This window comes from Trachemys scripta, chromosome 9 (assembly GCF_013100865.1).
Source record: "Trachemys scripta elegans isolate TJP31775 chromosome 9, CAS_Tse_1.0, whole genome shotgun sequence".
Classification (NCBI taxonomy): domain Eukaryota; kingdom Metazoa; phylum Chordata; order Testudines; family Emydidae; genus Trachemys; species Trachemys scripta.
Genome location: NC_048306.1, coordinates 69,258,156 through 69,282,872, shown reverse-complemented (window position 1 = coordinate 69,282,872; position 24,717 = coordinate 69,258,156). Strand labels below are relative to the sequence as shown.

The 24,717-nt window shown below is 43.1% G+C and overlaps 1 long non-coding RNA gene across 1 annotated transcript in view; it reads left to right on the top strand.

Moving 5' to 3' along the window:
- The window catches only part of LOC117883354, a 61,381-nt gene extending 42,012 nt beyond the window's left edge, over positions 1–19,369 (top strand). The window contains exon 4 of the long non-coding RNA XR_004647238.1: positions 18,989–19,369. This is a non-coding gene — a long non-coding RNA (uncharacterized LOC117883354). The remainder of the gene's footprint in view (positions 1–18,988) is intronic.
- Positions 19,370–24,717: the final 5,348 nt, after the last annotated feature.

Here is a 24,717-nt window from a genome sequence, read left to right as displayed (position 1 = left end):
CTGCTTCCCAACTCTGGATCTGAGCGGTGCCCTTACTTCGCAGGATTTTTAATGGAACAGTGTGCTGTTTCCACACAAAACACTTTACCAAAAAAGGTATTGAAGGCCCTGACTATATGTAGTTTACCTTCACATTATAAATGCCACACAATATATGAAACAATAGCAAATATATACATTAATACGTCTCTTTTACTTTGATTTACTAGGAAATCTATGCACTCAACCAGTTCTTTAATCTAAACTATAGGAATAGCAAAGTGGGACAGATTTTAAAGAAATGCTTGGAGAAATCAATTCTTTGGGCACTGTTTTGAAAATGTAGTTCCTACTGTCTTGTCTCATGTTTTGAATGCTCTTGTCTTTATGCAAGTCAGTTTAGTTAGATCCGAGCCTCAGGGTATGTCACAAGCAGCAAACAATTCTCATGAAGAATTTTGCTGCCATTTGGTAAATCTCTGTAGTCCAAAATGTGTAAGGCTTCAAACTGCAGCTTTATTTTAGCACCGCCTTTCCTGGTTAGGAAGTGTCAGAACATTGACCTGTTAATTGAACTTCTCCTGGGAAATCACTGGGTAATTGTCATTCATATGATGTTTGTGCATGTTAATTTCACAACTGGATGATTAGATGCAGTAATCTCTTTTTAAAAAATCCTTCTGGTGGACAGAAGTGTAGTAGAGATGTTCAGTGTATACTTTTGGTAGATTTTCAGCAGATGCTTCTTCAACTATGGGCTCTTTGATCTCTTTGCCATCTTGATGGGGCTCAGCTTTCGTGGAAATATAGTCTCCAGAGAGATGCTATACAGATGAGTCCCTCCCAGGTATTCTGCCTTGGTGGCACACAGGTAAGCAGAATGCATCTTGGGGTTATGAGGTTGCACACTGAGAATTTGCATCTTACCCCTTCATCTTGAAGGTGGTTATGTATTCTCTCACTGCATCAGCTTTTGCAGAAAGGGTGGGGCCATGGCTCTATCTCCTTTGGTATGTCTAGCACTGATAGCAGTGCCAACACTCCCTAATCTTTGCACTCAGTACCGGGATCATGACTGCCCTAATGTGTGTGTTCAAATGGGTGTCCTTTATGCCTCCTTTCCCTATTTGTTCATCATTGTCAGGCCCTAAATATCCTGTTTTTAACCTCATTAACAAATAGCCCTGTATGATGTTAGCTAGGTACCATCTATGACCTTCATCAGCAGTAATATGGCTGCAAAGCAAAATTTGACATAGAAAACTCAGTCCATGATGCATTCTCTGAAGAATAATATCCTTTTCCTTCTATCAGCTAGAGTCCACCTCAAGAACAGAATAATTGCTCAAAACCCCTTCATATTGACTCTCCATGTCTTCTGTTTTCCATTATCTGTCAGTTGCTAAATATCATAAAAGGCAGAGTTAATAATAATTATTAGAGCAAGCAAAAGCATTTCATCGGGATAACCAGTAGTTTCAGAAACTTCATCTGTTCACCCTGCTTTGTCACCTATTTAAAAAAGTGTCCATGTTTCATTGCTATCTAACAAACAAACTTCTGCCCTAGATCCATTTCCTCTTGGGCAGTTTGCCAGAAATAACAAATTCAGCTTCAACTCTTTGCTTAAGAAGTTTCACTTTACTGAGTAGAGTTCAAGTGCAGTCTATTACCCTAAACTAAGTGATAAAAAGGCCTTTGATGTTAGCTTCTTGAGTGACTTATATAGGCCAGTGCTTCCTGTAGGGAAAATAGGACACAATCTACAGGAAATGTTTGATTTATCAGGTAACTCCCTCCCCAAGTTCAAAATTATAGTGCAAATGCTTGACTGACTTGTGGAAGAATTATACATACTCATAAATAAAGGGCCTGATCCTGATCCCATTCAGATTAAGGGGAGTTTTGCCATTGACTTCCATAGGACTATAACCAGGCCCAAAATAACAAGGAAGCAGAGGATATGGTAATGTGGATATTCTGAATTCATTGCTAGTCATCTTCTAAACGTAATTCCAAATATGGAGATTGAAAATCAGTCTCCTCTCCCTCTGGCCAGTGGAACAACTGCTTCTGTTTGTACAGTATCAGTAGTTCTTACTAAAATACTATTATATGTGAGTGTTAGTTAGGTATATGTGATAGGTTATTTGTTTATTACTTATTTATTACATGCATTTGTAAGATGCCCATTGCCGTGTTATCTGGGGTTATTTTTTTCCTGCAAGTTTAAGAAGGCAAGATTTCATTATAGACCCAGCCAGCTCCTACTGGTCAGTGGGAGCCTCCCCTGTCGCCCCCGATACCAGTGAGAGCAGGTTCAGGCCAAATCAAACACTAATTACAGAATTAAGACATATATCTCAGTCTGCATCTTAATTCTGAGAGCTTTTATTTTGATGTAACTTTATTATAAGGCAGTTTATATGTCAACATGTGGAAAGTCTGCACTAGAGGCTGTCTCTAGTACAAACACACAAACCTGTGTATATGTAGAGTCCCTTCTGTATGTTTACACTATCACGGTAAGTCGACTCACACTATGCAACTCCAGCTACATGAATAACGTAGCTGGAGTTGATGTACTTTAGGTCAAGTTACCGCGAGGTCTACACTGCAGGGGGTCAACTGGAGAAACTCTCCTGTTGATTTACCTTACTCTGCTTGTCAGGGGTAGAGTACAGGGTCGACTGGAGTGTGATCTGCTGTCAATTTGGCGGGTCTTCAGTAGACCTGTGGAACGATCTGAGCGTCAATCCTGGCTGTAGTGTAGACGTAGCCACATGTGTGAGTAGCTCATGGGCTGTGATCACAGCCTGCTCACTTCTAGTCCTCCCCCTCCCTCCTGTTCAGCACTGACTGAACCTATCGATGAGGGGATTTGTGAAAGGGCCTGGTTCTAGTCAGGGCTAATGGCACCAAAATGAAGTGATTCCTTGTATGTTACTGGCTGTGGGTTTGAATCCTGATATGGCATGTTAGCAATTAAAAAAAAAAAAAAAATTAGGCTGGTTGTAAGAACTTTGACAGACCATTTTTTGGTGGGAAAATGCAGCTCCATCGAAATTGAAATGCTTTGTGAAATCAAATCAATTTCGAAATAATTTCATTTCAGAGGAAAAAAGGGAACAAGTATTCAGACAATATCTATTTTGATATTTTTGGAACTAAATGTTTCCATTTTCCCTTTCAAATAACTTTTCCCTTCAAATCTTTATTTTGTATTATATTTATATAATATAAAGTGTACAAAAAAAAAGTAAAAATCAAAATGGAATGTTTCGATTGAATCAGAACTATTTTAAAAATTTTCTCATGTGAAAAATTTTGAAATCTTCAGGTTTCATCCCGAATTGGAATGCAAACAGATTTCAAAATCATCCATACAATAGGATTCCATTCTGCACACACCTCCAGAAATATATCCTCCATACTAGTGGAGGGGGTTGGACAGTATTTGGTTAACTTTAATTAAGAAGGTCAAGGCCAAGGTTAAGGGGACAATGTCAGAACCAGGACTGGAGTTCTGTTGTGTCTGGTTCTGTGGACAGTGCTCAGGCTACATTAGATCTTGCCTCTCCTGAGGATAAGGAATATTTGTTACTTTTCAAGAAAGCATGCCTGTCTGGGTGTCAAAGTCCAGATCTGAATCAGCCAGCATTGTCTCACTCTGAGCAGGAATAGAATGATTAATTGCACGATTCTGCCACCGCAGCAGTGTACCTTACTTCATCAGTAGTCCTCCCACTGGCTTCAATGGGACTTCCCATGAAGTAAGGTATTACTCAACTGAAGTAAGGGGGTCAGAATCCAGTACTAAACGAATGGATTAAATAATAAATTAACTCTTTTCTTCTCCTTAGGGAAATATAACCACACAATTTCCTGCCTATCCAAAAAATCAATCATTGGTTGGATTGTGCCATCTTGGATTTATGCCAGAATGTTCAACACTGGCCTGGGTGGATGGGGTTTTTGTCATGAACAGGATTGGCCACTCAGGGCAATTTAGATCAGACAGTTATTGCAGGACTCTTTGGAGGCCGCAAGTGGGTTCAGGGACGTAGCTGAGAGGCGGGCTGCTTGACGAGGATTTCCAGCAGCACTCAGAACCCCCAGGCATTCAGCTATGTGCTTCTGACTTGGTTGTGTCAATGTCACAACTAAACCAGCAAGCACAAATTAAGCCATTGGCTAGAGCTTTCTTTCTTTCACTGCTGCTGAAGCTGCTCTGCTTAAATCCTTCCATGATGCATTCTGGCATTGTTCTTGAAACGCGTACATCAGGAGTGGGCAAACTTTTTGGCCGCATCAGGTTTCAGAAATTGTATGGAGGTCCAGTTAAGGGAGGGGGTCGTGGCCCGGCCCCCACCCCCTATCTGCCCCTCCTACCCTATCCAACCCCCCCTATTCCCTGACTGCCCACCCCGGACCCCTGCCTCATCCATCCCCCCTGCTCCCTGTCCCTTAACCGCCCCCAAATCCCCGCCACTGACTGCTCCCCGCTGCCACATCCACCCCCTCCTCTCATTCCTGATGGCCCCCCCGGGACCCCTGCCCCATCCAACCACCCCTTCTCCCTGTCCCCTGACTGCCCCCCGCTGGCCCATCCAACCCCTCTTCTCATTCCTGACTGCCACCCAGGGACCCCGTCCCCATTCAACCCCCCTGTTCCCCGCCCTCTGACTTCCCTGACCCCTATCCCCCCCCCCCCCCCTTGACCACCCCCCCCAAACTCCCCTGCCATCTATTCAACTCCCCCTCCCCCCCGCTCCGTGCCCCCTTACTGCGCTGCCTGGAGCACCAGTGGCTGGAGGCACTACAGTTGCGTCGCACAGCTGGAGCCAGCCATGCCGTCGCCACCACACAGCACAGAGACTGGGTCAGGCCGGGTTCTGCAGCTGTGCTGCCCCAGGAGCTCGCAGCCCTGCTGCCCAGAGCATTGCACCCGTGGCGCAGTGAGCTGAGGCTGCAGGGGAGGGAGGACAGCGGGGGGGGAGGGGCTGGGGGCTAGTCTCCTGGGGCAGGAGTTTAGGAGCCAGGCAGGAGGGTCCCGCGGGCTGTAGTTTGCCCACCTCTGGTGTACATGGTTGAACGTGATGTACACTTGATTTCCGGTGGCCCGGGTAATACTGAGTATAATCCTCTGAAGGTGGCATGGCTGCTGTTGTTTCTGTCTCTGTGCCCCTGAAATATCAGGACATTGTCTTCAGTTCCTGGCTATTTCACAGTCAGCCTCACCTACGTTCCCCATCTTGTGAGTGACTGAGCGTCTGGTGTCAGGGTGATGTTCAGTGTACAGAGGTGCTGCTGGCAAAGGATACTTCTTGATGTGGTCTTGTGTTTAGGGTGACCAGATCACCCAAGTCTAATATTGGGACGCAGAGGGAGCGGGCGTGTGGCGGGAGGGGGCGGGGCAAAAAAACAAAAAAAACCAACACCAAAAAACACCCTTCCTCCACAAGCGCTGGAGGGAGGCCCGGGAGACGCAGGGGAAGCGCGGGGCCAGGGTGAGTGAGAGTCCGGCCTGGCCCCGAGCAGGCAGGACTCAGTCGGGCGGTAGGGAGAGGAGGGGGGCGACCCGCGGGGCCAGGCGGTGGCTGTTCTCCCCGCCAGGCAGCGGGACTCGGGAGCAGCCGCTGCTGCAGCTCCCACTGCCGCGGGGGGAGGAAGCAGCCGATGGCCAAGCTCGGCGGCTGCGGCTCTGGCGCCCCGAACCCCCCGAGCCTAGGCCTGCTGCGGGGACCTAGCAGCGCGCATGCTGCACCCAACCCCTGACCAGTCGTGTCTGGGCTGCTGCCCAGCTGGTGCTATCCCACGGCAGCCCCGGAGTGGGGGCAGCAGGCCCCAGCCCCCCCCGTCCCGCTTAGGTCTCGCAGGGGAACGAACGGGCCTGGGCTGCCGATGCCTCTGCCCTGGGGCCGCCGCGGGATTGCACCAGCTGGGCAGCAGCCCAGACGCGACTGGCCAGGGGCTGGGCGCAGCGTGCGCGCTGCTGGGTCCCCGCAACAGGCCCGGGGGTTCGGGGCGCCAGAGCCGCAGCCGCTGAGCTTGGCCATCGGCTGCTTCCTCCCCCCACGGCAGTGGGACCTGCAGCAGCGGCTGCTCCCGCGTCCCGCTGCCCGGGGGAGAGAACAGCCGCCGCCTGGCCCCGCGGGCCGCCCCCCTACTCTCCCTACCGCCTGACTGAGTCCTGCCTGCACTGGGGCCAGGCCAGACTCTCACTCAACCCGGCCCCGCGCTCGCCTGCGTCTCTGGGGCCTCCCTCCAGCGCTTGTGGAGGGAGAAGGAATGGTGAGCCTGGGGAAGAGGCGGGGATTCGGGGAGGGAGCCAATGGGGGAAGGAGGGGGCGGGGGCGAGCACTTCCAGGCTCCAGAGCATTTCCTTGTTTGTTCAGTGTCCCGACCGTTCATCGGTCGGGACGCGGGACAAACAAGGCTATATCGGGACAGTCCCGATAAAATCGGGACGTCTGGTCACCCTACTTGTGTTTGTATGAGAAATGCATCAGTTTGGGGCAAAAGGATGCTGCAGTAGCTCCCTGGATAAAGTATATTCCTTTCCTGCAATATGTCTCCATCAGCCAAGCTAAGCAGGCAAATTTAAATCAAGAGGCAGGTTTTCTCACACCCTTCTCAGCACTTCCTTTTGTGCCGTCGTGCTTGTTTCTTTTATCTCCATGAGTTCTTCCTGTCACCTAGTGTGCCTCATAGACCCAACACAGTTTTCTGCTGAGTGCTGGGGAACCGTGGTAGCAGTGGTATTTAGCAACAAGTGAGCAGAGCAGTGGCTGGATACTGCAATCCCATATGACAAGCAGGTTAGACAAACACCTGTCAGGGATGGTCTAGATAATACTTAGTCCTGCCATGAGTGGAAGGGACAGGATTAGATGAACTCTCAAGGTCCCTTCCAGTCCCACGATTCTATGATTCTATGACAACTGCTTTCTGAGAATCCTGATGGCTGGGCTCACTGCTAGAGAGTCTCAAGACATATGCATTTTTATGAAACATCGAGTACCACCCACCCTCAGCTCTGAAAATCCTTTCATTGGTCTTGGCTGCTAAAAGAGAGAGCATGGGTTTCTGTTGGACATTCAATACTCTCCTTTTGAAAATTCCTCAGCGCTAGTCTACACCTGGGCTGCAGAGACTCTCTTGTTTCTTCTGCAAAGCTTTTTCACCTTCCCATGAAAATACAGCCCATCCGCTGGTTCAAGGGGAACGTTCATGTCTTCCTTGTACTGGCCTACAACCCAGCAATACGGTCTGTATTCTGAAGGGGGATAACATTAGGATTCTTAGATACATGGAACCATATTTCACCCCCTCAAGAGATGTGTTTTTATCAAGCTAGTTGCTTAAGGAAACATAAAAATGCTGGAAACCAGAGATGTGAGCTGCCGAAAGCCTTGGAAGCTCTTGGAACCAATTTATTTATCTGACTGCAGGCTCATCCTTATCTCAAAGTGTATTGTGACTGTGTTGTCAGCCTGTCGGGTGCATGTTCGGAATAGGAGCAAATGGGGTTTACAAGGATTGTACAAATACATAAACCTGTTAAAAAATTTCAGTGGCAAGATCCAAATCTCATTTCCTAAATCAAGTAAGATATGGCAAAAATAAAGCAGGACTGCTTCTTTTCTCACTACACTCTGATCTTTGGGTGAGATGTTTAAAATGAAGTCCATTCTGCCCATCGTATACAGGGCTTCTTCAGAAAGAGTAGGTGATAAAATTCTGGTGTCTTTGCCAAGATTCTTATATCTGCATGCAATAAAGCACATTCTAATGCCTGTAAGGTTTTATAAGCCCCAGGAACTGGGTTTATCATACAGAAGAATCAACAGTTATTATTAACTGCTCACATGTTCAGCTCAGTCTGAATCCGTTTAAGCTCCCGGAAACCTCTAGTTCACACTCAGCATGCACAGAGAGATGCAAGTGTAGTCACTCCAACATTAATGTTCCATTATTTCATTTGCATAGTCACTCCTAGGCCACATGTGAGCTTATTATTGTGAGTGCACAATGGCATCACACTAATTACGCAAGGTATATTATGTATATGTAAAGAGAAGCAGGATAGCCTTACAATAACAGGAGTTCTGCTTTATGGCTGCCAGATTACTTCTGCCTAGTAGCAGGGGAAAGGCCTCAGAAAGGCTTAAGATGGGGGTTGTGATAAACCTAACAAGCATCTTCACCAAGGTTCCCCCCCACCCTCCCATTTTGGTTTTCTGTGCACTTGGGCATTAGGGAGCAAGCATGAAAAGAGCTTGAGACTTACTTGCACTGATGTGGAGGGAGGATCAAATCTAGTGGCTGCCCTTATTTGCATATGCATATAGCCGCTTATGCTTGTGATGGATCATAGCAATCTTCCGCTTTCTGTTACACATCACCCAAGTTATTTCAGGCTGAAGTCAGTCATTCAGCTTGCTGGGTAGTTGGCAATTTTTCTTTGATAAAGGCTAAAAAATAAAATAATTGCCTAATTATAAAATGCCATTATATGCATGAAAGGACAGAAGAAATATCTACAGAATACCATAGACCAGTGATGAAAAGCCCTGGCTTCTTCCTGATCAGCTACACTGTAAGAACCTCTCAAATCATGGCTAACATGTTGTCTTTCATCTAGGAGACAGGAAATCTGAGCATCTATTTTAGAAACCCTGGGCCTGATCCTGTGACATAAAGAGCATCAACTCCTATTGTAGGGCTGGTGACTTTACATTTGATGTGATAATGGTAGATGTCTCAATGTTTATCTGTTACTGGTGCTGTAGACCATACAGAAACATACGCTTACAACCAGATAATGTCACTGATGTCAATGTCTTTGCTCATTATCCATGATGTTGGCTTAACTGTTTCTTTAAAAATACTGAGGTACCTTTAAGAAGAGGGTTTAAGCTTACAGGTATGTGCACTTTGTCATGTCGTCTTATGCCTATTACCATTGAATCTGTTATGACAGGCTCATGAATAGAACAATGATATTCTGTTCGTCTGCTTCCTTTTCCAAACTCATTTTCTTTGCACTCATATTGCAGAACCACTGTACCACTCACTTCCGTTACTGTTGGGTGATATTAAAAAAAACACTGTTGGTGAAATAAGGACTCTCCCAAACTTATTTTGAACCCAGACTCGAACTTTTAAGGGATTTTAGAAAGTACAAGTATTTTAAAAAAACTATTCTCCAGGATTTGCACACTCCTTGGTTTGGGGGACAGGGGGAAAGTGGAAGTGTCAACAAAAATCCCAGGAGAAAGTTTGTAGTTTGTTCTTATTCTATTTCCAGCCCTTTTTTTTAACAGAACCAAGAGATTTGGAAAAGCATCTGCACTTGTGGGTGTCAATCCAAACTGAACCAAACCACTGAACCAAACCACTGAACCCTTTTGAGGTTCACCTATTAACAGGCTCACTTAATTAGAAGTGGCACCAGCTTGCCCAACAACAGAGTTATGTCTACATTGTACCTGGGAGTGAGCCTTCCAGCCCATGTCAATAAGCCCCACTAGTGGGAGTCTGCCTTAGCATGCCAATGGTACCTGTTTAGATGCTGCTTTGACATGGCAGGTCAAGCTGGAGTTGGGCCCTTGAGCCTGGGGAAGAAGGTGTGGATGGGGAGGGTAGGTGTCTTGAGAGCCTGAGTTCCAGTCCAAGCTGCAATGTCAAAGCCATGTCCATGATGCTGTTTTTAGCGCACTAGCGCAAGCCTCGCTAATGCAAGTCTGTCCACTGAGTTTGGTTCCAGCTGCACTTCTGATCCAGTGTTCCCCAAAGCTCAGGGACGTTGATATTCAGCAAGTAGCAGGGATAGCGTTTGATCAGTCCAGCCCAATGCTGCATGTACTTCGTTAATAACCCATGCCGTATTTTTTTTAAAAGCTGTCACTCTTACAAGGGGGAGCCAGCATGTGCCTGTGAAAGGTGTCAGTCTTGCTGGGGATGGGAGTGTAGCCTACTCCAAGGTAGTGTTAAAAGCTGGAGGCTGTGTCTTCCTCTGCCCTCACCCCTGTAGGGCGGGGGTGTTGGTGCCCTTGTCTCTGGCCATTCATGCCCGTTAATGACACACAAGGAGGAGGCTGCATTGCAGGTCTGGAGGTAGAGCTGGTCAAAATAAAATTGTCCACACTTTTTAAGAAGAACAATGGCTTTGGCCAAGAATTTTGTAAAATGTTTTCATGGTCAAGTTTTTCTTTCTTTTTTTCCCCTTTCTTCTTCATCTCCCCCGCCCCCCCCCTCCCCCCAATCAAAATAAAAATTTGTTTTATTTTGCGGGGGGGAAGGGAATCATTGAGGTTTTTGTGTTTTTCTTTTTTTCCACATTGACTCTCGCTTGTTTGCCTTTTTCCACTGCAAAACTGGAGAAAAAAAAAGTGGAAATCCCCTTAAAAACCTCAAAGGTTTTTCGGGGAAGGGCCTGAAAAACTAACAAAACAAAATCATTTTTCATTTCATGTTTTGATTTGTTTGGATGAAAAATTTCAAACCAAATGAAAACTTTGTTTCTTTGGAAGTGTTTTATGAAAATGGAATTCTATTGCTCAGCGAGCCCTACCCACAGACTTCCTGCCAACGTTCAGACAGGCCTGCCAACGTTCAGACATTGGTGCCTGGGGTGTCGCAGGACTGTGCATGTGCATGTTTTTTTGATTCCTCTCCTGAATTGCCTCCCTGTGCCCCCCACCTCAGTTACTGGGGAATATAAAGGGTGCCCAAAGATCATGGAGCATGCAGTATTGCACATGTGCAAATAGAGCAGCTTTTTTAACCCCTTATGTCCATGCTACTTGCCAATAAAGATTCTTTATATAAATCCACATTAAAAGTGGCGATCTGAATCCAATGAATTATCAGTTATTTTCTGTTTCAAATATCTCCATACCTTCTGTGACTGCTTATTTGATCTTGAACACTTTGATTAATACAACTTAAAAATGTAAGGGGTCTTGATAATTGCACTGAGCATTAGCGTTTTATGGGTATACATGAAACCTAATGAACAAAAGGAAAGGTTACTATTTGCTGTAAACATTTTTATATATAAATGTCACATGAAAGGCTGCTGGATTAAAGAATTACACCGTATTGCTGAGTGCCTGGAAAAAATCACTTAAGCATTATGTTAGCCCTTGGCAGGATATATTGCAATATATACTGTTTGTTTAAGGAATCTACATCTCTGTTTCTGAAATGACTTTCTTAGGACTCTGTGTACAGACTCAAGTACAGGAATCTATGTATAGGCCAGTAGAAATAGTCTATCCTCCTTGTGTGTGTTTGTAAGACCATGTAAGGGCACAGAAGGCCTCTGAATGTACCTCAGCACCCCAATAACCAGCATGGCTAAAAAAAATTACTTCTCTGTAAATATTTTTTGGCCAGGAATGCAATTAGGCTGGGGGCAAGAGAGTATAGATTCACCATCCTAGTGCTCCTCTTTGGCTGCTGCTGATCACTTACCCATTTCCTCACAAAAGCTCAAAGGGAACTTGAAATTAATCCACTCAAAATTTGCATTCATGATGGCACAACCCTTAGCCAAATGCACGTAGCCTAAAAGTGAATAGTTATCTGGAGATTCCTGCAGCCCTCAACCAATACGCAATGCTTATAGATTGACAGTTGGCAGCCTTTTCTCATACCTTCTCAAGTTGTTTGGATTGTTTCATTAAGGCATGGGTTTAGCTGGAAATCCTGCATCATGGCATAACAAATACCATTGCCTTTTACAGGAGCTCTCTCCTCTAGGGCAGCAATACCACATTGGTCTTCCATGCCTCATTCTTTTTGCTTGCACTGAACAAAACAAATTAAGAACTCATTTCAAGTGTGGGAAGTATAATTCAAAGATTTCATAACTGGAAGATATTCAACAGGGTTTGAACTTTCAGGTGGCGTTAAGACAAAAGGGAGAGATCATTACCCATTAGTTCTGCACTTAATACTGTACTCACTGCTTTTGTGTGATACAGTTAAAGTTGAGAGAGATCCCTTGCATGTGAATAGAAGCAGGTTAGTGCAATGGCTTGGAGCCTGGAAATACCTCTTGGCAGAGGGGAGGCACTAATATGAAACATAAATGTCCTCTTTAAAGAACAATCCATGGCAAGGATTACCCCAAAGGTCCCTTCCTTCCCGATGTCACTGTGATTTGTAGGAATGATCAGTTACATCAGTAATGGAATACATCATTAGAGAAGCAGGATGGAGTTCAGACTTGAAATATGTTTTCAGCACTGACTTAAGTTGAACCTCCCCTGCTGCTCATGCCATGTTAGTGGTTCCTCTGCCCTGAATTGTCTAAAGACAGTGCCTTCAGAAAAGCCAGGTTAGTGTGACAATCTGGTGATGGGAACATAAATATCTTAAGGAATGGCAGGAGAACTGAAAAACAGGAAGGAAGGAAGACAAAAAAGGGTGAATTTAAAGAGAAAGAAATAGTGGGTGAGGGAGAGTAAAATATGAAAGTGAATAGAAGGGGTGATCCTTGAATGTTTAAGAAACCTTTTCCACCTGTGTGATAGTCACTTCTTACCTACATGATGGGCGTCTCATGAAGCTAGTTCTTTCTTCCAGGAAATTGCTTAAGCTATTTTAACTATTATTTTCACTCCTTGTGGTGATGTACGGAGCCACTCCTTTAAATATCTCTGCTGGATTGTATGCAACAGTATTACAAACGAATGAACCAATCGTAAATAGGCTGAATAACATGAATATCAATTGTATTCAGCAAGGCAATTCTGGCCCATGCAGGGCCGGCTTTAGCAAGAGCGGGGCCCAATTCCTGGGGGTGGGGCTTGCTGCACCGCGTGGGGGGGGACCTGAGCCGTGCCGCGGGGGGGGGGCGGGGGCGGGGGGGGCCGGGGCGGGGCGGGGCGGCGGGGGGGGGGGAGGACGGGAGGGGGGGGGGGGGGGGGGGACCCGAGCCGCGGGGACCGGGCCGGGCTGGAGCCGGGACTGCGGGGCCCGGGCTGGAGCCAAGCCGGGCCAGAGCCGCTGGGGCCTGCGGGAACAGGCCGCGCCTCCCCGGAGCCCTTCTCCCGCCCCCACCACCCCAACTTACCTTGTGCTGCCGGCCTGCCCCTGCTTCTTTTCAGACTTCCCGCGAATCTCTGATTCGCGGGAAGCACAGGAGGGGGCGGAGCGTTCAGGGGAGGGGAGGAGGGGGAAGTGAGCTGGGGGCGGGGTGGACAGCTGCAGCGCGGGGCCCTCTTGGCGCGGGGCCCAATTCAGCCGAATTGGCTGAATCGGCCTAAAGCCGGCCCTGGGCCCATGTATAATTCAGTCTATATATGGTCTATTTGTTGGTTATCAGTTCTGAAGCCCAAGATCAGCTGTCTTCAGGAGAGGGTAGCAGGACCTGTGCAAATTGAATTCAGCTGGATGAGAGGATCAGCTTCTCTTCCAGTGCCTGATCCCACTTACCTCCTACCATAATGGGAAAGCAAGAATGCAGAGCCCACTCCTTTCATGTTCCTTGGACCTGGATAAGTGCGGATCTCTTCCTTGCTCCCAAGTCCTGAAGGGTAGGGAAAGTAAGACAGAGGGAGGTGGAATAAAAAACTCTGTTGTAGCCCCACTGCTTGTCCTCCTGTAAATAGAGGCAGAGCTAAAGTTCTCTCTTCTTGGGGCTCTCTTTTCCTGGGGACTGAAGAGACACATCATGTACCTCTATCCTTGTGGTTACTCCACTCACTTAAGCCTTCATGGAAGGGAGCGAAGAAGAGGTGTGGAGTGTGCTCCCAGATCTCAGCCCTTGAATCCGAACCCTTCAAAAGGCCCAGGTTTCCCATCCTCCCACATCTACTTAGGGAGCATCTTCTAGGGGAAGACTCGGAGGCGCTGAACCCCTCATCACTACAGACATCTTTGGGGCAGCAGTTCGCTGGTCCTCTCTCTTAGGCTCCTCGGGGTAGTCAACTGGCCCACCCACATTGGCATGTTTTCCCCAAAAACTGTCTTCAGATGAAAGAGATATTGAGTGGGATTTCTGGATTGGGGGAAATTCTGTCTGGATGATATTCATTTGTGTGTGCGGGGGGGGGGGGGGGAATTAACATCTGTTCATTTAGACCCCTGAATATGAAAACCTTCCATATATCAGCCTAGTCGCCCATCACTACTGTACAGTATCCATAATCTCTCTTCTCATTCACTTGGGTTTTTTCTGCCTGCTCTCTCATGCAGCAGGAATGACAGGAGTTATAACAAGGGCAGCATCCATCAGCAGCCCTTGATGAAGGACTAACTTTGTAGAAAAAAAAAAAAACCCACCCCAAAGAAACAAACAAACAAAAAAAGTAACAACCCCAAAGTAGCATTTAACTAGCCACTGCAGAATCATTACTATTTTTGAAATATATTCTTATATAATCAGGAGCAGAGACGAGTGGTCTGAAATCTTCAGGGAAAAAATATAAATAAGAAAGTGCAACTAGTTATCAGTGAGGTCCTGTTTTACCCCACAATTTACAGCTGGACTGGTGGGGTGCTACAGGGTCACATGACTTGCCCAAAGTCACATAATGAGTTTATGGGCTAACTGAGAAATGAGCCCATAGCCTTCCTGGTCCCTCTCCTTTGCTGTCACAACTAAATTAAACTAAACTCAAATTACCTTCAAATATTTAGAGATGTACCTTGTCAGAATGTAATTTCTGGATTTGTCCCTGGTGGGTTCCCTCACCTGCCTGACTTAATTAACACTTGGTCTTTATAGAATCCTTATTTCTGGTCACATGAAAAGCCTTCTAAGATTTTTTTTTCCATTTAACTGAAAAGAACCGTTGAACCAGGAAGCTGGAAATATTTCTGAGATTTCCCTGTCATGGCAAGTTGTCAGGAAACCTCCAGTAATTGTTTTTACTCTTATATCAATTGCATCAACTCAGATCCATCAATATTACGTCCTACCATTTTTTTACCTTTCAACAAGATTGCCAGTAGCAACATCTCATTTGCCTGCTGCAAAGGGAAGCATAAGAAAACTGATTAGCCTTTGTGTGTAATTTCATTGACAAACAAATAACGCAACCAGTTAGAATTCTAAATCCAAATGACTCTCATTATTGACTATTGGGCTTCAGCTCTTTTGATTATACAAATTATCTGAACATAGAGATACTGTGTGGAAAGAGTCAGAGGAAATTATACTTTAAAGAATAACTAAGTTACTGGCATAGGCACTGATCTTGAAAAAACACACATGCGTAAGTGCTGACATGAGTAGTCCTGCTGAAGACAAAGTTACATTTGTGTGTTTGCTGAATCAGGACCTCAGTACTCTTGGTGTATAGCCTATGTCTTGAGATAATTGGCTTTTCATCATCCCCACTGTATTCTGTTAGGTTTTTTGGGGGGTGGTGGTGTTATTTTGTATATCTTCTTATTTGAAAAATATAATAAACTTTCTTGATAAGACATGTATAATGCATGCTACATTCAGAAGTTTTAGAGAGGTTTGGTATACTGTATCAATGTGGTGTGTGTGTGTGACACCATAAGAAATCGGGGGTCAAATTCAGATCTGGTGGAAGCAAGTGTAATTTGGTTGAAATCGGGGACAATTTCAGACATGATGTAACAGTGGAGTCACCCACTGTGTTTTTAAGAAGGCAAGAGATGGAAAAGAATTGAATATATGTGGGGGGGTTTTATGGAGTAGGTAATATACCAAGATTATGGTATCAGTTGTAAGTGGTAACTGAAAACTGAAGGGGTTTGGGAAATTCTTACGTTCCAGAATCAACTCTCAAAAGAGTGTCCACTAAATGTTCATTAGTGACACATCCTAAAGCTGAACTTATTCAGCTCTGGTTTCTGCAAGTAGAAGCACTAGAGACTTGTTTCTTTAATCTTTTTTGTTTTTAAGATAAGAACAAGTTATAGTGACAGGTGATGATGCTCAAAAGGTTCAGCGATATGGTCCGTATAATCCCTGAAAATCCAGAGAATTCCTGGAGTTTTCCTTTCCTTTTCCCCAGCCAGACTTTCTGACCTGATTACAAACCCTGCTGGTTTCCCACTTTGGAAAAGGGCCTGATATGGACCAGCTGCCTCTGTTCTTCTGCATTGTTTGAAGAGACTTGGCACATCTTCCATCTTGGCTACCAACTTCATAGCTTGCTTGCTCTTGAACTTCCCTAATATTAGATAGATGCAAAATGTATTTCATGCCTCTGACCCTGGAGGAAGGCTATGAGTATGCAAGATTTGAGACAGCAGTCAGCCCAAAAGAGAATGTCAGGTCTGTTAAGACACAGAAGTAGACTTTGCAGGATATAAGCAAATGTAAGAAGGGCCGTTGGGAACAGATTGGATGAGGTGAAGATATGCCAGGTTGATCTGAGTCTTCAAAAAGGTTTGGTTCTGTTCAATCTTTGTGAGAAAAGTCAGGGTCAAGATACTTCTGTCAATGTACTAATATCTAATATAGTAATGTGACTTTTGGGGGAACCTAAATATATCCTTTTGTGGGTCTTGATAAGCCTCTTTCTGAGACACATTCCCTTCTTAGCACTTCCAGATCTTTTTGATTGTGTCAGACCAAGAGATTAGAACACCACGGCAACAATAGTGTACATAATTCAACAATGCAGCGAGCCACTGTAATGGAAAATTTGGATTTCTAGCATATTCTGAGGATAGGGCAGTACAATGCCAGTTGAGAAGGTACCTGTATGGACTCTTCCAATCCATGCCAATTCATGCACAGGAGCAAAGGAAAGTGTATAAAAATATTGAAGAGTAAATGTGTTCCAGAAGACAACAAGGAGTCCTTGTGGCACCTTAGAGTCTAAAAAATGTATTTGGGCATAAGCTTTCATGGGCTATAACACTTCATCAGAAAGTTAACTCTAAGATGCCACAAGGACTCCTTGTTATTTTTACTGATACAGACTAACACAGCTACCCCTCTGAAACCTTCCAGAAGACACTTTCCTTAGCAAATATCATGAATTTCTGTTACAAACTTGCTTTAATATTTACTTGCTTTAAACATCTATTTGATACTGAGCTGTAGTTGCTAATTTAAACCCATTGACATCTTGTGCAACCTATTTGACAGAAAACAGTTTGTAATAACAGAACAGGGCATGATTGTCTGAAGTGAAGTCTTTTTCAACTTGAAGGAAAATTTGATAACTCCACATTCTTTTCAGTATGGTATGTGATAAATCCATGATAACACCAGGAGAATGCTGGGGTATGTGTGTGTGTGTGTGTGTGTGTATGTATGTATGTATATATATATAAAGTCATCTTTAACACTGATGTCACTGATGAAGTGTAATTTAGGACAGCTGTTGTGGTTTGTAACATTGTGCTCTGTCTTTCATTGTTTATTTGTGCCACCCTGATAGCTGAGTGATGGCAGTAAATGGGACTGAAGAGGATAAGGTTACAGGAAAGAGGTGATATGAGATACTCGTATACCTGAAATCAATTGGAGCAGGTCAAATGTACAGTATTCTATAAAGAGAAATAAGGCTATTCCTGTTTGTTAGCTGTTACTTTCATAGTGGAGCGAAGGAAAAGATAGTGCCTCTTCAGTCCCGTTACAGTATGGAAGAGGTCCATTGTTCATCTAAGCTCTAATAATTGTTTATTCAAGCTGACATGGGAATAAGGGAATAAGGACATAAAAGGAATGGCTGGAAAGGAAGAAGCCACTTGACCTAAAAATCCTGTCCCCCTTTAAGTTTATCTTAGCCCCAGTTCTCTGCTTTGTCATGATATCCTTTAATCCCTTTTCTCTCCATAAAAGTGCCAAGATGTCTCTATAACCCACTTATACTACAGTACTTGTTTCCATGGTCTTATTTGGCAATTAATTCCGTACATTTATTACTCTGACCTTGAGTGAAATAGTTTTGTTCTGTATACACTTATTTTTTTAGTTATTTTTTAATGTGACTCCTGACTTTTGAGCCCCTCATTAAACTGCTGTGAGCAGTTTAAATGCGTACACTTTATCAAATCCCTTTGTAATCTTTGAGTCCTGTTACTGGGTCATTTCAAAGTCATCATTTCTTCGGGGGCAGTAGATTATTCAGAATTTCTTCATAACAAATATTCTCTTGGAAGCATGATAAAACCTGGGATCATCCGTTTGCCCTATACAAGTAGGGTCTGATTCTGCCATTCTTGTTCATATTAAGTAGTACTTTACTTCATAAGTAATGGGACCATTTGTGGAATAATGTACAACTCAGTGTGTATAACGGGATGAGAACCGGGCTTATAATAATCAGGATGGTCATGTATTCTTTTCTGTCCAGGACAAGAATATCCAAACACATAGGCTCTGTTCTGATCTAATTTACAGCAGTATAAATCAGGAGCAACTCGACTGTCTTCAGTATATTGTGTGAATGAAAAACCCAATGTAACTGTGGTCAGGATAAGGGTCTGATATTCTGATGTCTAATCATTCTATTCTGAAGTATTTATAGTCTTTTTAATATGCATCTTGTTTTCCTTTTTGAAGTATTTTTCAATTAATACATTTTATAAAATATCCATGAATAAAAATAAATGGCAGATACTAAATATCCAGTTACTGCACATAGAAATAGTACAATGGATTTACCTTCTATTCTCTTTCAGGCATTCCACTGTATAGTTATAGCAGGTAATAAGACACTAAAGAGTGATTTCCTCCACCCTCCCCCATTACTGCATCCATTTACTAGACTGACTTCTTCAAGTACTTCTGTAAAATAAACTCTCCGTTCAAATCCATTTAATATCTCCAACCATTAGTCTAACAAAATGCATCTATTTCAGTGAAGATTGAGTTGGCGTAAGAGTATAATTGAGGGTGCAAAATGGACACGGATGGTTTCCCAGCTGGAACAGTTTTGAAGTTAGTGCAAAAGCTGATAATAATCTCCTAATGTGCATCGCCAGCCAAAAAAAAGAGAAGAAAAGGGCTTACACCACTGAAGTGGTATTTACTATTTTTTATTTCCTTTCTTAGCTTACTATCAGCCATGGGAATTTACAAGCATTCCAAAGAGGCTGAGGAAATCCAGGAAACCACAATGACAGCTCTACTTGAAAAAGACCATTATATGATAGTGACTTGAGAGAGAAAATACAGCATATTTTACCTCATTCATGAAAGATTAGAAATATCACTTATATTAAACTGTTTGGTTTAATAAATGATTTGGTTTTAATTAGAGCTGGCCAGGAATTTTTTGATAGAATGTTTTTTGTTGGAAAATGACAGTTTGTTGAAACCAAAACTTTGTGCAGGAATGTAGCAGGTTCAACAACGTTTTCAAGAGAGGTTTCTGAGGTACAAGATGGAATATGTAGTCCCAGAGGGAGAGAGACAGACAGACAGATACCAGAACAGCTGTGACTTGGGAGGCCTGTGTTCAAGACCTTGATCCAAATCAACTACAGTGGGGATTCAAACCTGGGTCTTACACATTGCAGGTGAGTTTCCTAATACAAGGCTATTCTGGGGCCCCTCTCTGTGTGGGGGGAAAACTTCAGAAGGTCTGTTTTGTTCCAAAGTGCAACAGAAAATTTTTTGAAATCTTAAAAATTTTTGTGGGACAGGAGAACCATTTCCCTACTAGCTCTAGTTATAATGCCTTGCGGGGAGACATTTCTTTGCATCAACTGGGATTTTCCATATAAAGGTCATAGTGATTGACTTCTTGGAGATATGGCTACGTTCTTACTTATGTCTTGCTGTATCATGTGCAAACTTTTTTTGAAATGTACCATTTGTTCTCTTTAAGTAATTTACACATTATAGGCAAGAAGCCTCCTCAGAGAAGTTACTGGTTATTTTCCCATCCATATGTTTAACAATGAGCTTGGTGTGATGCTGTGTATAAGAAAGATGATCATTTGTATCATTGTTTCTACCACTGTTATACAATTGCAACAAATCTTGTACAACGTATGTCATGTAAGGTGTCAATGGAAAAGTTCGGATTTACTAAGTATGATTATTCTGTTTATACGCATGTATCATCTTTGTATGTGAAGTTATGAATATTGGCTATGGACTTGTATCTTAAACATGTGTTGTATTCCTGGGTGACAACCCTCAGCAGAATTTACATCAGGGCTAGACAGCGATGTGTTGATGGCCCATCAAGGACACTCCACTCTCAGAATGGGTCATTGAAGAAACTCATGCTGCCCAGTAGGTCTTTCTGCAGTTGCCTCAGACAGCGAGGAGCCAATGGCCATCCCCTGTGATTCAGCAAAACATGTAGGGGTATGTGATATGCTCATGTGATCCCGGACTCCATCTTGGCCGGAAACTTTCCACAGACAGGGGCTGTGGGCTTTGTTTGGAACAGTAAATTTCCATGCACATGACAGAGGGTATAAAAAGACACCCAAGACACCTCCACATTGCCTCTTTCCTTCTCTAATTCTCTGGATTGTGGATTTACAACTAAAAGGAGCACCTTGAACTATGGACTGAGCACCTTCCAATCTTTTGGAACTTGCCAGAGAGACTTTAAAAGCCAGCAGTCTATTTCACCACTGCAACATTAAATCATTTGTATGTATGTGATCTATTAACCATTTATAACTCTCTTCTTTTCTTTTATTATTGAATCTTTAGTTAGTTTACTAAGGATTGTCTGACATTGTGATATTTGGGTAAAGTCTGAGATTCATATTGACAGAAAGAATCTCGCTTATGGTGAAATGGGTTTTCAATAACCTCTCACTATATTAGATTGGGTTGCCTGGATGGGAACCAAGGGCTGGAACGCCTAAAGGGGAATGTGTTTGGCTTCTGGTTAACCAGTGTGGTACTGCAGATGCTCTTTTGTTACTGATCTGGTGAATCTAATTATAAAGTAAACCACCAGATTTGGGGATTGTCTGCCCGGAGTGTGGCATTATCAGTGTGGTCTATCACAGGCACCCAGTCACACCTGGTGTAAGAGCTTGGGCTGGATAAGCAACCAAACATTCTGATTATTTTTTTTAAATCCTTGTCAGATCTGGACATTTCTCCCTCTGTATTGGACAGAAATACAATAGAAAAAAGCCTCTCTTGAAGTATCTTGGTTGCTTTCAGCAAGAACCAGAAAGTCCAGAGGCACACAAAAATGATGGAAAAAGGTTAAGCAAATCTTTGCAGATCTTAAACCTACCAACCGAATCAAACATCCCACCAACAACAAATCACCACCACCACAAATTTGGTTTGAGTTTTTGGGGTAAAGGTTTGGCTCTTTCTTTTAAGAGTTTAAAATTTATTGTTCCAATTTTTGAAATAAATTTCTTTTGTGAGAAGTTAATGTTTCCATTTGTAGGGTGAGTTTAGATCGGAAACCTCAAGGTCACCGCTCAGAAAATTTTGAGGAAACGTATAGCTGGTATTTTCCAAGCTGCATAGGTGGATTTATCCCCACAACTTCCATCAGTTTGAGTGGGAACATCCAGGTAAATTCAAGTTGTCAGGTTTGAAAACCTCAGTGTTCTCTGCCTATAACATCCATAGTACTTGTCTCCATACCAGTCACTAACTGAGGAATTTTCAACCAGTTGATTAAGTAGTGGTTCTACTCTGAAACATTGTTAAGATAAAAGATGCCTCCACCCAATGGATCTGCTTTTTGTATGTATCTACTTCTTGATATTAGTGACAAAGAGGTGTTAGTTCTTCATTAATCCCATTTAACACTTTAAATGGGAAAGGAATCTGTATTCTATTCTGTTTTGTGAATCTTCAACAGAATTGTTTGCTAAGTTCCAATCAGTCACACATGCACAGCCCTGAGGTTGCACAGGTGTTACCGAGGGCATACCTTAAAGATGCACAGATATAACTGCTGTTGTGATTTGCCCTACAAAACCTTCATTACTAGTTATGATACATGAGGAGGAAAGAGCCATCTTGATTCTCAGGTCCCTGGATGTTTCCAAGGCTAGCAAAAGGAGGCTTAGGGCATTTGATATGGAAATCAATTTGAAACCATAAATGTGGAACCCCATATGTAACATTATTGGGCTTCACCAGACTCCAGTACTGCTGTAGGTGGTGTAAGTGGCTCTTTGTAGCTGAATGCATAGCCAGTTAGACTGTGGGGAAAATGACTTTTGCCATTGATGCTGTAGTTGCTTTTAGGTGCTTTGTCTTAGCTTGAATCTTTCTACTTTACTCTCTCTCTCACTCATTGGGCTATTTCTTAAGCATGGAGCTGCTGTCCCAGAAGCAAACAAAATATTACATGGTGCCAAAGCATTATGCAATGATGCCATGTTACAGGATCATTTTTCAGAGCAGAGCTGCACCTTAAGCAAGATTTTGGTCCAAATAAGTTGACATGGGCTGGCTTGAATCAAATTGCGTGCTGTTTTTTTCCTGTGTTGCTTGCTAAATTCCACATTCATCCCCAAATGCTGTTAATCTAAGTGGGCTGTGTTGTTTAGTATAATACAGTACTTTTTCTCTCCCTTTTTAAAAACTATTGTGTTTGATTTGCCAGGCTACCATCCTCAGGAATCTTACATCTCACTAGAGAATGCCCACAGTTAGCAACTGATTTTGATACTTTCCATCTTCATTTCTTTTAAACTGATGGAGTTACCTGGACCTGGACCTTTGACTGCCCTGAAATCTGCAGTTTTTAAATAATGCTACCCAGAGTGACCGTCCCTGTTTAATTTCTTCATTTTGTGGGCATTTGGCAATGAGTGATTTTTCTAGTTTTGCTCCAGGGAACCTGTCCCAGAACAAAATGTTATGCAGGTACAACTGTAAACAAAACTGAAATGGCTAGGCCATGCAGTAGCAATTCAGGATCATTTGCCATCCTCTTGTAATTCAGGAAAGTGTCAGCTAAGGTCAGGACTCTTCTGGGAAAATTAGACGGATGGTAAATGTATTACCAGCCGACTATCAAACTCCACATACCATGAAATATCCCTGACTTAGGCAACCCTTCCCTTCCTGTAATGACAGAAGGAAAGCAACTGTTTAAGAAATCTGTCACTTTCTTATCCTGTCTCCAATTCCCCAATACCAATTTTAGTGAACCAAGTTTCTCCATTACATTCTGTGTGTTTGTGGGCATATTTGTAAAGCTCTTTATTAATAGATGAAATATTATCTGCAATTTAACATTTGGTGCTTCCCCAACCCCCGCGGGGGAATAAGGGGGTACAATTATTTAATGATCTTTTAAACATTATTTTCGTAACACTGCTCCACTTCTTATCAGATTTTTGGCCAGTTTCTGTTCTCTGTTACACTGATATAAACCAGAACTAGTACCCCTGACTTATTTTTTGGCTGCTTGTTGTATGTTTCACGAGGACGTGGAGAATCAAAGCCTTTGCACCAATGGAACTGTTCATGGAAAGAAAGATTTCAGGATAGGGTCCATAAATGGCCTGGTGTACCCAGAGAAACTTCTGTCCATCTACACATCTCCAAGATGCTTCTTATCTTGGCAGCTAAGAGCTGACTTGAATTGAATTGGACTTGATGACTTGAACTTGAGTTTGAGGTAAAGATTTTTGAGTTTCTGATTTTGATGCTGGTCTTCAGTGGGACTAAGCACCCACATCCCCTATTGATTTTGATGGAAAGTGATGCTGCTCGGCACCTTTTAGGGTTAGGCCCTTTGTCTGTTTCTTATTTTATTTTACTGTTTCTGTAAATAATCCGGTATAAAACTATACACTTCTGGTCAGGGCCTTCTTTCTTCTCTCATATATTTCATATGTTCATGTATATACATACATGTACACCATAAACTGGGATGATCAGTGTAATTTCCTCATGATTCTACTATTTGTGTCATGCAGCCATCTGTTATGCTGATTAAACCCCTAGACATCACCACACTTTCATGTGTGTTCTCACTTTCTGTTTCTCAAGTATGAGTGTGTGTGTGATGATATGGTGCAATCTAGAGATTTATTGTTATGAATTTGGGATGACCATACCACTCATGAGTGGGAGTTATGCAGTTCATCCCAACAAGTGCCAATAACGACTTTATACCACATATTCCCTATATGTGCCAGATGTTCCACAGAAAGCTGTTTTAGAAATCTTTTAGAGAGTTATAAAGTTGTTTTTTGGTACAGATTTTCAAACCCCTTCACCTGAAAGTCTTAAAAAGAACAGGAGTACTTGTGGCACCTTAGAGACTAACAAATTTATTAGAGCATAAGCTTTCGTGGACTACAGCCCACTTCTTTGGATGCATATAGAGTGGACTAAATATTGAGGAGATATATATATACACATACAGAGAGCATAAACAGGTGGGAGTTGTCTTACCAACTCTGAGAGGCCAATTAAGAGAAAAAAAAAACTTTTGAAGTGATTTTTTTTTTCTTAATTGGCCTCTCAGAGTTGGTAAGACAACTCCCACCTGTTTATACTCTCTGTATGTGTGTATATATATCTCCTCAATATATGTTCCACTCTATATGCATCCGAAGAAGTGGGCTGTAGTCCACGAAAGCTTATGCTCTAATAAATTTGTTAGTCTCTAAGGTGCCACAAGTACTCCTGTTTTTTTTGCGGATACAGACTAACACAGCTGCTACTCTGAAACCTGAAAGTCTTAGTTACCATTAGTACAATGGTAGAACCTTCCAAGGGAGAGGAAAATCATAAATAATACATTTTAGAATCCCTAAAAATGTCCTAAAACAGCTTTTCCATGCATAATGTATATTATTTCACCCGTGGGATTA